Source organism: Solanum verrucosum, unplaced genomic scaffold (genome assembly GCF_900185275.1).
Source record: "Solanum verrucosum unplaced genomic scaffold, falcon-dt-bn FXZP01000131.1, whole genome shotgun sequence".
Taxonomy (NCBI): domain Eukaryota; kingdom Viridiplantae; phylum Streptophyta; class Magnoliopsida; order Solanales; family Solanaceae; genus Solanum; species Solanum verrucosum.
In genome coordinates, this window is record NW_026020352.1 from 723,993 (window position 1) to 735,310 (window position 11,318).

An 11,318-nucleotide genomic window follows, 5' to 3' on the forward strand; every position below is an offset into this window, starting at 1 on the left:
TTCTTATGGACCAGTTTGCTATTTTCTAATGTTAGGCAGGAAGTATTGAATTATTACAATGCATGTTTATGTATGGTCAAAATTTCATCTAAGTAGTTAAAAGTCTGATTTCCATGTTTTAAATTTTATTTTTGAAGTGTGACACCTTTAGGATGGCTCGTCATTCTGCTTATACGTCTTGGTTTAATTGTGTATATAGTTTAAAAAAAATTTGAAATTCTTTATTTTAAACTAAAAATGTGTTTAATGTTTTAAAATATTTTTTAAATTTTGTGATCTTAAATATGTCAATAATAATAATAATAATATAAACTTAGTGGAGTCTGAAGAGGGTAGAATCAATGGGACGCAAACCTTATCCTTACCTTTGTGGGATAGAGATTCGGTTCAAAACAAGTATAATTATAGCAAGATTGAATGAAAATAACGGTAACAAAACACCAAGATATATACTCAGAGCAAATGAAACAACAAATAATAATGAAAATTGAAGAATAAGAGATACTACGCGACTACTAACTAATACTACTAAATAAGGAGAAGAGGAGACTGACTCCCTTCCTCTCCCACAAAAAAAGTATGACAACACATGAGCTACCTATTACCCTTGTATCCTAATTTTCGACCTTCATATCTGATTGGGGTCATGTCCTTGATGTTGGGTGAATTAACACTCTTTTTAGTTTTTTATCCATGTTTATGCTTTGTTATTAAGATAATCTAGCTTAATACTCCTAAGTTTAGATTAGGAGCACAATGCAAGAGCAAAGCATCATTCTTTTAGGATTACTACTGTAACTCTTTTCATAACTTTATTTCTTGTTTGTTTATGAATTTTAGCTTTCGTAATAGGATTATGGGTGGATAAAAACACTCAATCTAGGATTATGGCCATAGTACATGAGTATCACATTCTATTAATAGATTGTTATTGAGGATTCTTCCATCCATGTTTTGTCCCTTTAGTCATAGCGTCTGTTTGCATTGTTTTTAGGAGGTCAAAAATATTTTTTTCTAAAATATTTATTTTGATTAAGAAAAAAATATTTTTTTTGAAAATTTAAGTGTTTGGGCAAATCAATAAAAGTGTTTTTAAATAGAAGTAGAAGCAATTTTTGTGCTATTGAGAAAAAACTTTAAAATTTATGTTTCTGAAAAAAAGCAAAAACAAAATTAGAAAATTATTTTTTTCAAAACTAAAATATCTCTTCGTATAAATATTATTAATACATCCCCTATTAATTAAAGAGTAAATTTTAGGTTTAGCAAACATAAAAATCATATTTGTATGCTATAACTATATTTTGTATAATTGCGCTCCATAGCAAACATCTATTAATCTGTATATTTCGGTATACATATACATAAAAATCTGTATTGTATATTTTGGTATACTTATACATAAAAACCTGTCATGTCTTGATCTGTATATTGATATGTATACAAACTAAAACATAGTAATTGTATATAAACAAAATTACTACATATATACATAAAGAGATTATACAAACATGTCTTGTTATGTATAACTATGAAAAATATACAAACAACAAATTGAATTTGTATAAACAAACTAAAAAATAGTAATGGTATACCGAATGGGTAATATATACAAACAACAAATTAAATTTGTATAAACAAACTAAAATTAGTAATTGTATACCGAATGTGTTTGTATACCGAATGGGTCCTGCCAGATGGCAAAAACATGAAATATTTGCTGCAAATTACAAATTAAAGAAACTATAGTTATAACATTTAATTTAAATTAATAGTTTGCTATTTCATACAATTTTCCCTACTAATTAATCAGCGTATCAGCGGGCTACATATGGGTAGTTTGGGTCGTAGCGATCTCCACAACAATCACACTCCCTTAGTTTATTGCATATTTTAACCCTATTTATTGGAGCTTCATATTAGACCCAATAAAATAATGACGGACACAATTGAACCAGATTAGATATTAATAAAAGACAAATTAAATTTGATGAATTTAGCATACTTTAGAAATATTTTCACCCTTTTCCATTTTTTTCATTGAGAAGTCATCAACCAAAATATGTACAATAGTATGTACATGTCACCGATAGGTTCATAAATTATAAACTAATAAAGTATACTTTCATCTATCAATTAATTTGTTAATATTTTAGTCTGGAATACTTTCTTAAATAGATTTAGAATTTTATAAATACATGAGCAAGATTAATTTTTTATTTTATTTTGCGCAGGTCATTTGCTTACACAGAACATTTAACTATTTGAGTCAATTAAACACTTAATAATTTAAACGAAAAGGACAAAAAGAAAACATAGATAAATTGTGGGTTTGTTAGTTGTTACCCCATTCCTCGAGACATACGCAAAGCAATATTCTGATGTTTAACAACATATCTCCCACGTTTATAATAGGCTTGCTTTCTTCGTTCTCACTCTTTTATTATATTATCACGAAATTTCGCGCAGTATAACTGTAATTTAAAATGAACTTTGTTTATAAATTAAGTAAAAATAAAAAAGACAATTTTTTAATTAGAGCCGAACAGTGTTTTAAAAGGCGGTGGCGTGAGGTGTGATTAATTTAAGGTTTTTATACTTAAAAAAAAAATTAAAACAAAATTAATTTATGTTTTACCTCCATAAGTAATAATATTTTTCTATCATTCACATATTTCTTTACCACCTTATAAGAGGAATATAAATTCATATTTCAGAAATAATAATAATAATAATAATAATAATAAAATAATAATAATAATAATAGTAATAGTAATAATAATAAAATAATAATAATAATAATAATAAAATAATAGTAATAGTAATAGTAATAATAATAATAATAATAATAATAATAATAATAATAATATAATAATAATAATATTTATAATTATAATAATAATTATTATTATAATAATAATAAACATAATAATAATAATAATATAATATAATAATAATAATAAAATAATAATAATAATAATAACAATAGTAATAGTAATAATAATAATAATAAAATAATAATAATAATAATAACAATAGTAATAGTAATAATAATAATAATAATAGTAATAGTAATAGTAATAATAATAATAATAGTAATAGTAATAGTAATAGTAATAGTAATAATATAATAATAGTAATAGTAATAGTAATAGTAAATAGTAATAATAATAATAATAGTAATAGTAATAGTAATATAATAATAATAATAATAATAATAATATAAATAATAATAATAATAGTAATATAATTAATAATAATTATATTATAATAATCAATAATAATAATAATATAAAATAATAAAAATAATAATAAACATAATAATAATAATATATAATAATAATAATAATATAGTAATAGTAATAATAATAATAATAATAATAGTAATAGTAATTAATAATAATAATAGTAATAGTAATAATAATAATAATATAATAGTAATAATAGTAATAGTAATATAATAATAATAATATTATAATAATACAATATAATAATAATATAATAATAATTTAATAATAATAATAATAATAAAAATAATAATAGTAATATAATAATAATAATATAATAATAGTAATAATAATAATAATAATAATTAATAATAATAGTAATAGTAATAGTAATAGTAATAATAATAATAATAATAATTTAATAATAATAATAATAATAGTAATAGTAATAGTAATAGTAATAAATAATAATAATAATAATAATAATAATAATAATAATAATAATAATAATAACAATATAATAATAATAATAATAATAATAATAAATTCAATATGGGCAATTTGGAAATTGTATAAAAGAATTAAGGGCAAAAAGGTAATATACTTGGTCAACATAAAAACTGGCTTTTAAGCCAGTTTGACCAGCTTAAAAGCCCATCCAAACAGGCTCTAAGTCCCACGGTTGAGTTTCGGGGCGTTTTGCTAGAGTCCCTCCCCAGGGCGAGCCTCGAGGCGAGTCCCAATAGAGTTTATTAAAACATTGGAGCCAAAATTTTGTGTTTCCTCTTAAATAAAATAATTAAGAAAAGAAATAATATCTTCACATTAAGTTGACATCAGAGAAAACGATCATTATTTTTTAATAAAAATTGACACAATAATTTTTAAAAAATCGAATTACTAAATTAAGATTTTAATATAATATCATGTTCATACCCAATTAACTTTAATTCAAATAGATATCATTCATACATGGAGTAATTAACTATTATTTAAAAATCAATCGAAGAACCAAATAGACAATAAGTATTCACGAATTTTAATCAATTTCCACGCAGATAAGGAAATTGTTAATACATTGTTTATAATAGCTCTCATGATAATTTATTGAAAATTCTACTTCTAATAATATTAAATTTATAATTCATTTTTTTTTTAAAAAAAAAAACCTTAAATTCTTAACTTAAAGTAATGTAAGAAGAGAAAAAAATAGGTCTTATTTCCATTTTCAATAAAAGAATTCACCTAATTGATTATTTTCTTTAAATTGGGCATAATTAAATTTTCTTTTATAGAAATACAAAAAAAACATACTCAAAACCTATATACCAATAACTAATATTTTAAAATAAATAAATAAAAGAAAATAAAAAGAACAAAGAGAGGCAAAAAAGTAATTTAAGGAAATCATATAAATAATATTAATGATGAGATTAAGAGAAAAAAATTAATAGCATTAATGATGAAATGATTTAAAATTTGGAAAAATGCAAAATAGATAAACTTCCAAGACAATTTTTTGAGTTTTTTTTTTTTAAATATAAAAAAAACTTTTTTTTTATAAAGTTAAATAAATATTTGAATTAAGAAGAGTGTCATCATTTTTTATTTTTAAATTTATTATTTTGTATGGTATAATCGTATAGATCTTTAGCAGAAGAGATAATTTAATTTATTTATAAAAAAATAAAATTAAATTACATTAATAAATATTAATATGTTTGTTACAAAGATTATAATAGCTAATTTCTTGTAATCAATAAATACAAGAAAGTAAATGATATTTTTTTTAAAAAAGAAGTGATTTAAGGAAATGATATAAATGACATTAATTATCATATTAAAGTAAGGAAGTAAGAAAATTAATATGATTGTTGATTAACAAAATTAAATATGGTTACCTTTGATATTTTTGTAAAATTTTAAAGTGAGACTTTTAGTCTTTAAAATTAAAAAAATGTAAACAAAATTAATTAATATATATATACTAATAGCAAAGGAAAAAATAAGGTAGATGAATCTAGTGCTGAAGATAATACTCTTGCCAACACTTTGAATATTGATCCGAAACAAAATATGTTTTTAGGAATGATGCAAATTGTTATAGCTCATAAATGGTATGTTAAATGTACTATATTAATTGATAATGCTTTTTATATACTTCTGGTTCCGAATCAGATTATGATGATTCTGAAGCAAGTTATGCAACAGAGGATGATCAACCTGAGTCTTCTAGTAAGGTTCAACAAGATTCGAATGATGCTTGCAAATGTCATGGTGATACTTGTCACTGTGAACATGATGAATTATACAAGTTCCAATCTCAATTCGAAGACATGAATATGTTCACTATCACTGCAGACAATGTGATAGAACTTCTAAAAGAAGTTACTGATAATACTCTTCGTGAAAAGATCATTCAATTAGCTGCTGGTATAGTTCTTAATCTAGTATTCCTAATGATAAAAAGGTTAAAGATGAGTTTAATTATTCTGCTCCTTATTCTTTGTCTGGAGTTCATAATAGACTCTCTTCTAAACAAACTATGATTATTCATGATACCTCTTTTGATGATTTAAAAGGAGAAATTGAGCATTTGAATGAAGAAATTAAATTTTTTAAACAAAATCATATTGTTTATGATTACCGTCTTACTCAGATTGAGTCTGCTAATAGTAAAGGAAAAAATAAAGTAGATGAATCTAGTGCTGAAGATAATACTCTTGCCAATACTTTGAATATTGATTCGAAACAAAATATGTGTTTAGGAATGATGCAAATTGTTACAGCTCATAAATGACATGTTAAATGTACTATATTAATTGATAATGCTTTTTCTATAACTAACATAGCTATGATTGATAGCGACGTTGATGTAAGCTGCATTCAAGAAGGTCTAGTACCTACTAAATATTTTGAGAAAACAACTCATATGGTTAAATCTGCATCTGGTCATACTTTAGATATAAAGTATAAAATATCTAATACTCGTATTTGCCAAAATAAAGTTTGTATTCCTCACTTCTTTTTCTTAGTAAAAAATCAGTTATACCCTCCTATTGTTCTAGGAACTCCTTTTATAAATGCAATTTATCCTTTTACCAATATAAATGCTAAAGGATTTTCTACTACTTATAAAAATCAAGATATTAGTTATACTTTTATCACCGAGCCTATTTATAGAGATATTAATGCTCTAATTGAAATGAAACAAAAGCATGTTGATTATTTATAACTTGAGATATTTAGTATGAATATATTCGATACTTTAAAATCTGCTAAAGTACAGGAAAAGATTAAACTCATTTCAGAAAAAATGGCCATTGATATTTGTGTTGATCATCCTAGTGCTTTTTGGAATCGGAAAAAGCATATTGTAACTCTTCCATATGAAGATGATTTCTCTGAGGAAAGTATTCCTACCAAATCACGTCCTTGTCAGATGAATACCGAACTGGTTGAATTCTGCAAAAAAGAAATTGATAATTTATTACAAAAAGGTTTGATAAAGCCTTCCAAGTCACCATGGTCGTGTACTGCTTTTTATGTTAATAATGCAGCAGAAAAAGAATGAGGTGTTCCCAGGTTAGTTATAAATTATAAACCTTTAAATAAATTCTTAAAATGGATTAGATATCTTATTCCAAAAAAAGAGATTTATTAACCAGATTATATGATGCTAATATCTTTTCTTGAATATCTTCATCAAGTTCTAGAGTCTTAAGCTTTTCAAGCTTACAATATGCCCAAATTTTTCACATTTGTAACATTTGATCTTATCAAGATCTCTCTTAGACCTATTCTTGGTAAATCTATTAGATTTACGATGAGCCCTACGCTCTTCTCTTTCTTCTCTAGTTCTTCTTCTAGATCTTCTTCTCTTCCGATGAGATCTATGAGCTTCGGATTTGGAGGTTTCACGGTTAGTACTTTTGGATGTATTTGGTAAACCAAACTGAGTACAAAAATCTCCCAATTGAGATTTTTCTCTAAGTTTATCCATCTTAAGTTGTCTAGAGAGTTTTAACTCGTTGCACAAATTTATGCCTTCTTGCGTACAAGCCCCAATAAGCTTTCCATAAGTAAAATTATTATAGGGAATAATTCCTGGCGGATCTCTAAGAGTCTTTTTCACTCTTTCTGCAAATAAAGGAGGTAAACCATCAATAAATTTGGCTTTCCAGAATTCTAAACCATTTTCGGGAAGTTCCATTACCCGACTTAAATAAGTATCTTTATACCATCTAAACTCACCTAAATGTCTACATCTAAGACCATTTAGTAAAGATCTAATGGTTTATTAACTTCCATTTCCACTTGTGTCTTGAAATCGAAAGTGGCTTCCATTTCATTTGCAAAATCTTCAGCGAGGCTTATAGGTTTCGCGCTTGTGCCAAATTCTGGAAACTTTTTATCCAAAAGGCTTTCAAGATCATGAAGAGGTCTAAGAATAATATCCTGAATCTCAGGAGGTCTTTGAATAGGAACATTAGGCTGTTTTTAAGTAGAAGCCTGTTCGGAAACTTGTTTCACAGATTTCAGCTTATCATCAATATGAATAATCAAATTAGTTAGATTATCTAACTTTTTGTCAAGAGAACAAATATGGTCGCCAATAACTTTAACATACAGACCTTTATGGCAGATTCGAAAAGTATCCCATCTTTTAATCTTGAATCTCATAAAAGAGGAATCTCGCCGCCCTAAAGCATCGTACCATTATTGGAATTGGAATCGGCCAGGCCTTTAAGGCTTCTATCTCCTCTCCAAATAATTATTTTGAGAAATAAGACGATTAATTTCATTAATGCTTACTGCGGCAACCTCATTATCAATAAATTTTTGAAACGCAGTAAAAGTAATACCTGTATTATTAGGTAAAACAAACGGAGCTTGAGGAGGGTAGATGAAATTAATAATTTTACCTGATTCATCTTTGTAAGATCTTTCAAGAACGTTAATGAATAAAGGTAAATAAGTGGTTATAAACCACGACACAAAGAACATAATATGATTATGTAGAGCACAAGTTTCATAAAATTCTTGAGAAATATTGTTTAAATCTTCTTCACTATAAGTGTCAAAAAAGCAAGTTTTAAATCGATTCCATTTTTCATTCAAAAATTCATTTTGAATATATTTTCTTGCCAGTGATCCTGGACTAAACTCAATTTGATGTTCACTCATCATTAAGCATCATTAAGATTAAAATCCATCTCGAATACAGAAGGAATATCCTTATCAGAAATATCAGAAGATTTATCATTAGTTTGAACAATGTTTAACCGAGGATCAATTTTAATTTTTTGTTTTTCTGTAGATATGACTGTTGATAAAGTATGCAAAGAAGCAACACGATTCCTAGTTGGACCATAAAAAGGTTCTATCGGGGAAGTATGTTGAATAGCTAGTCTTCTATCAGTAGCAAAAACATGTCTATTATAAGGAACACTTTTTTCATCAAACTGCATACAAATTTTTCTATTGGAATTTTGACTAATTAATATGAGAATACTCAGAATTGGTGACAACATCTGTCAGTTGTTCAGGGGGTATAACAGAATCTAGAAACCAAGTAGTAGGAAAATTAATTTCTTCCCATTTTATAGGTCTTTTAGTAGTGACCTTAGATCTGGCGAAATTAGTTTCTACCAAAATAGTTTGATCAGATGTATCATATAACTTACATCTAGGATTCAAAGTAGTAAGTAATTTAAAATAGATTCTATAAGACAAGCATATTAATTCAGAACCAGCTACATAGTTATAACCATGCGTTTTAACATTCAAAGTTAAAGCATATAATATATAAGAATCAGTCAAAGATAACTGCAAATTTGGTTGAACATTAAAATAGATTGGACCATAGGCAACCGTAGATTCTATCGAACCCATCAGAGATTGACGAAAATTTAAATTTCTCGCATCTCGTAGAGTAGCTAAGAAAGTCTCAGGTAACCCTTTAAGAGTTAAAGGTTTAAAAGAAATTTGAATCATGCCAATATGCAAAAACTTATATTGAGATCTATACAAATCAATTATCTCGCTTATTTAATAAACGAATAGTTTGTTCAGACGAGTTTAACGCCAAAGATTGCTCAGTTGTTTTAATCAATTGTTTATTTGTGATTTTATTAAACCAACCATAATCATAAATAGTTTTTATATTTACTTTCTTTTCTCATTCTTCTTGTCTTTTACTTTGATAAATTCTCCGATCTAAGCCGTGACTATGTTCGGCTAAAAAATTTATATCTATGCCGGATAACTAACTTCTCTATTATATAGACCATGAACGGATCTAAGCTTTATTTAAATATAGAAGAATTTTAGTATAGCTTCTCGACTTGGTTCTGAGATTGAGGTATAGTCGGATTTAGTATTACTTTTATTGGCTTTGTCTTTGTGACTCCGTCTGATGAGCCGTGGTTTTTAGCCCGAAAAAGAGTTTGATAAGTAGGGCGCCTGATACTCGGTTAGAACTATCAGACGCATGGGCTCAATAAAAGTATGTATTAGCTTCCTGATAGGCCCTTTGCTTGGGTAAAATAATTAAACCATGCAGTCTGAGAAACTATGTTAAAATTCTTGTGTATTTCGATTCTTATGTAGTTATACTACCTCTAAGGATATTGACTTGCTTGATCCATGACTAGGCGGACTACCGCCAGGCAGTGATATCGTATTTTGGTATGGAAATGATATAAATGACATTAATTATCATATTAAGTTAAGGAAGTAAGAAAATTAATATGATTGTTGATTAACAAAATTAAATATGGTTACCTTTGATATTATTGTAAAATTTTAAAGTGAGACTTTTAGTCTTTAAAATTAAAAAAAATGTCAACAAAATTAATATATATATATATATATATATATATTTGTTACAAAGATTATAATAACTAATTTCTTGTAATAAATAAATAAAAGAAAGTAAATTTAAATTTTTATTTTAAAAAAGAAGTGATTTAAGGAAATGATATAAATGACATTAATTATCAGATTAAGGTAAGGAAGTAAGAAAAATAATATGATTGTTGATGAACAAAACTAAATATGGTTACCCTTGATATTTTTGTAAAATTTTAAATTGAGACTTTTAGTCTTTAAAATTTAAAAACTGTCAACAAAATTAATATATATATATATATATATATACACACTCATTATTTCTAAGAATATAAAGTATAATTAAAGATAAATAAAAAAAATAAAACAAACATTAATTAAAGGTACATAAGGAAAAAAATGGAAAAAAAATAAAATAATCAAATTTACAAAAAACGGAATTAGAAGAATAAAAGATTGAAAGAAATAATGTGAGCACTAATTTAGGTTCCTTTCAAATCACAATAAAAAAATAAAACAAACATTAATTAAAGATACATAAGGAAAAATGAAATAAAAAAATTAAAGAAAGAATGGAAGAATAATATATATATATATTTGTCACGACCTAGACCGTCGTGATTGACATCCACACTAACCCTCCGGTGGGATAACCATTACTCAACCCAGACTAAACAACTTAACCAAAAACTATGCATTTAAAGATACAAAAACAGGTTTAAATGACCAAAGAAATACGGAGTTCCCATAAACTCCAAAGGTTTAAACAAACTAGCCAAACTAATGCGGAAGAACAAACCCTAGAACCTGAAAGTTAATGTACCAAAACTCTACTAATGACAAGTCTAAGAACCAGGGGTACAACCCCGAAACTAAACAAATACCTTAAACAAATAGTCTGAGTTCGAAAAAAGTGGACTTAAACAAGAAAGGTCCATGGCAGCCTGAAAGAACTGGCTCACCCTTGAATCTGATCACACTCAACAATCACTTAGCTGAGGTCTATCAATAGTCGCCTGAAGATGCCCTGTACTCAACAAAGAACAAGCGAGTTTAGTATCAGTACACAACCACAGTGTATTGGTAGGATCACGCGGCTATCCCAATAAGTGAAACACATGCAAGTAACCACAACATTATAAAACATGCATATACCAAACATATACAATATTAGTGATCTTTTCAAGATCAATATAGCATTCCACATTCTCAGTAAAACCTATTGGTTATCATTTTAGA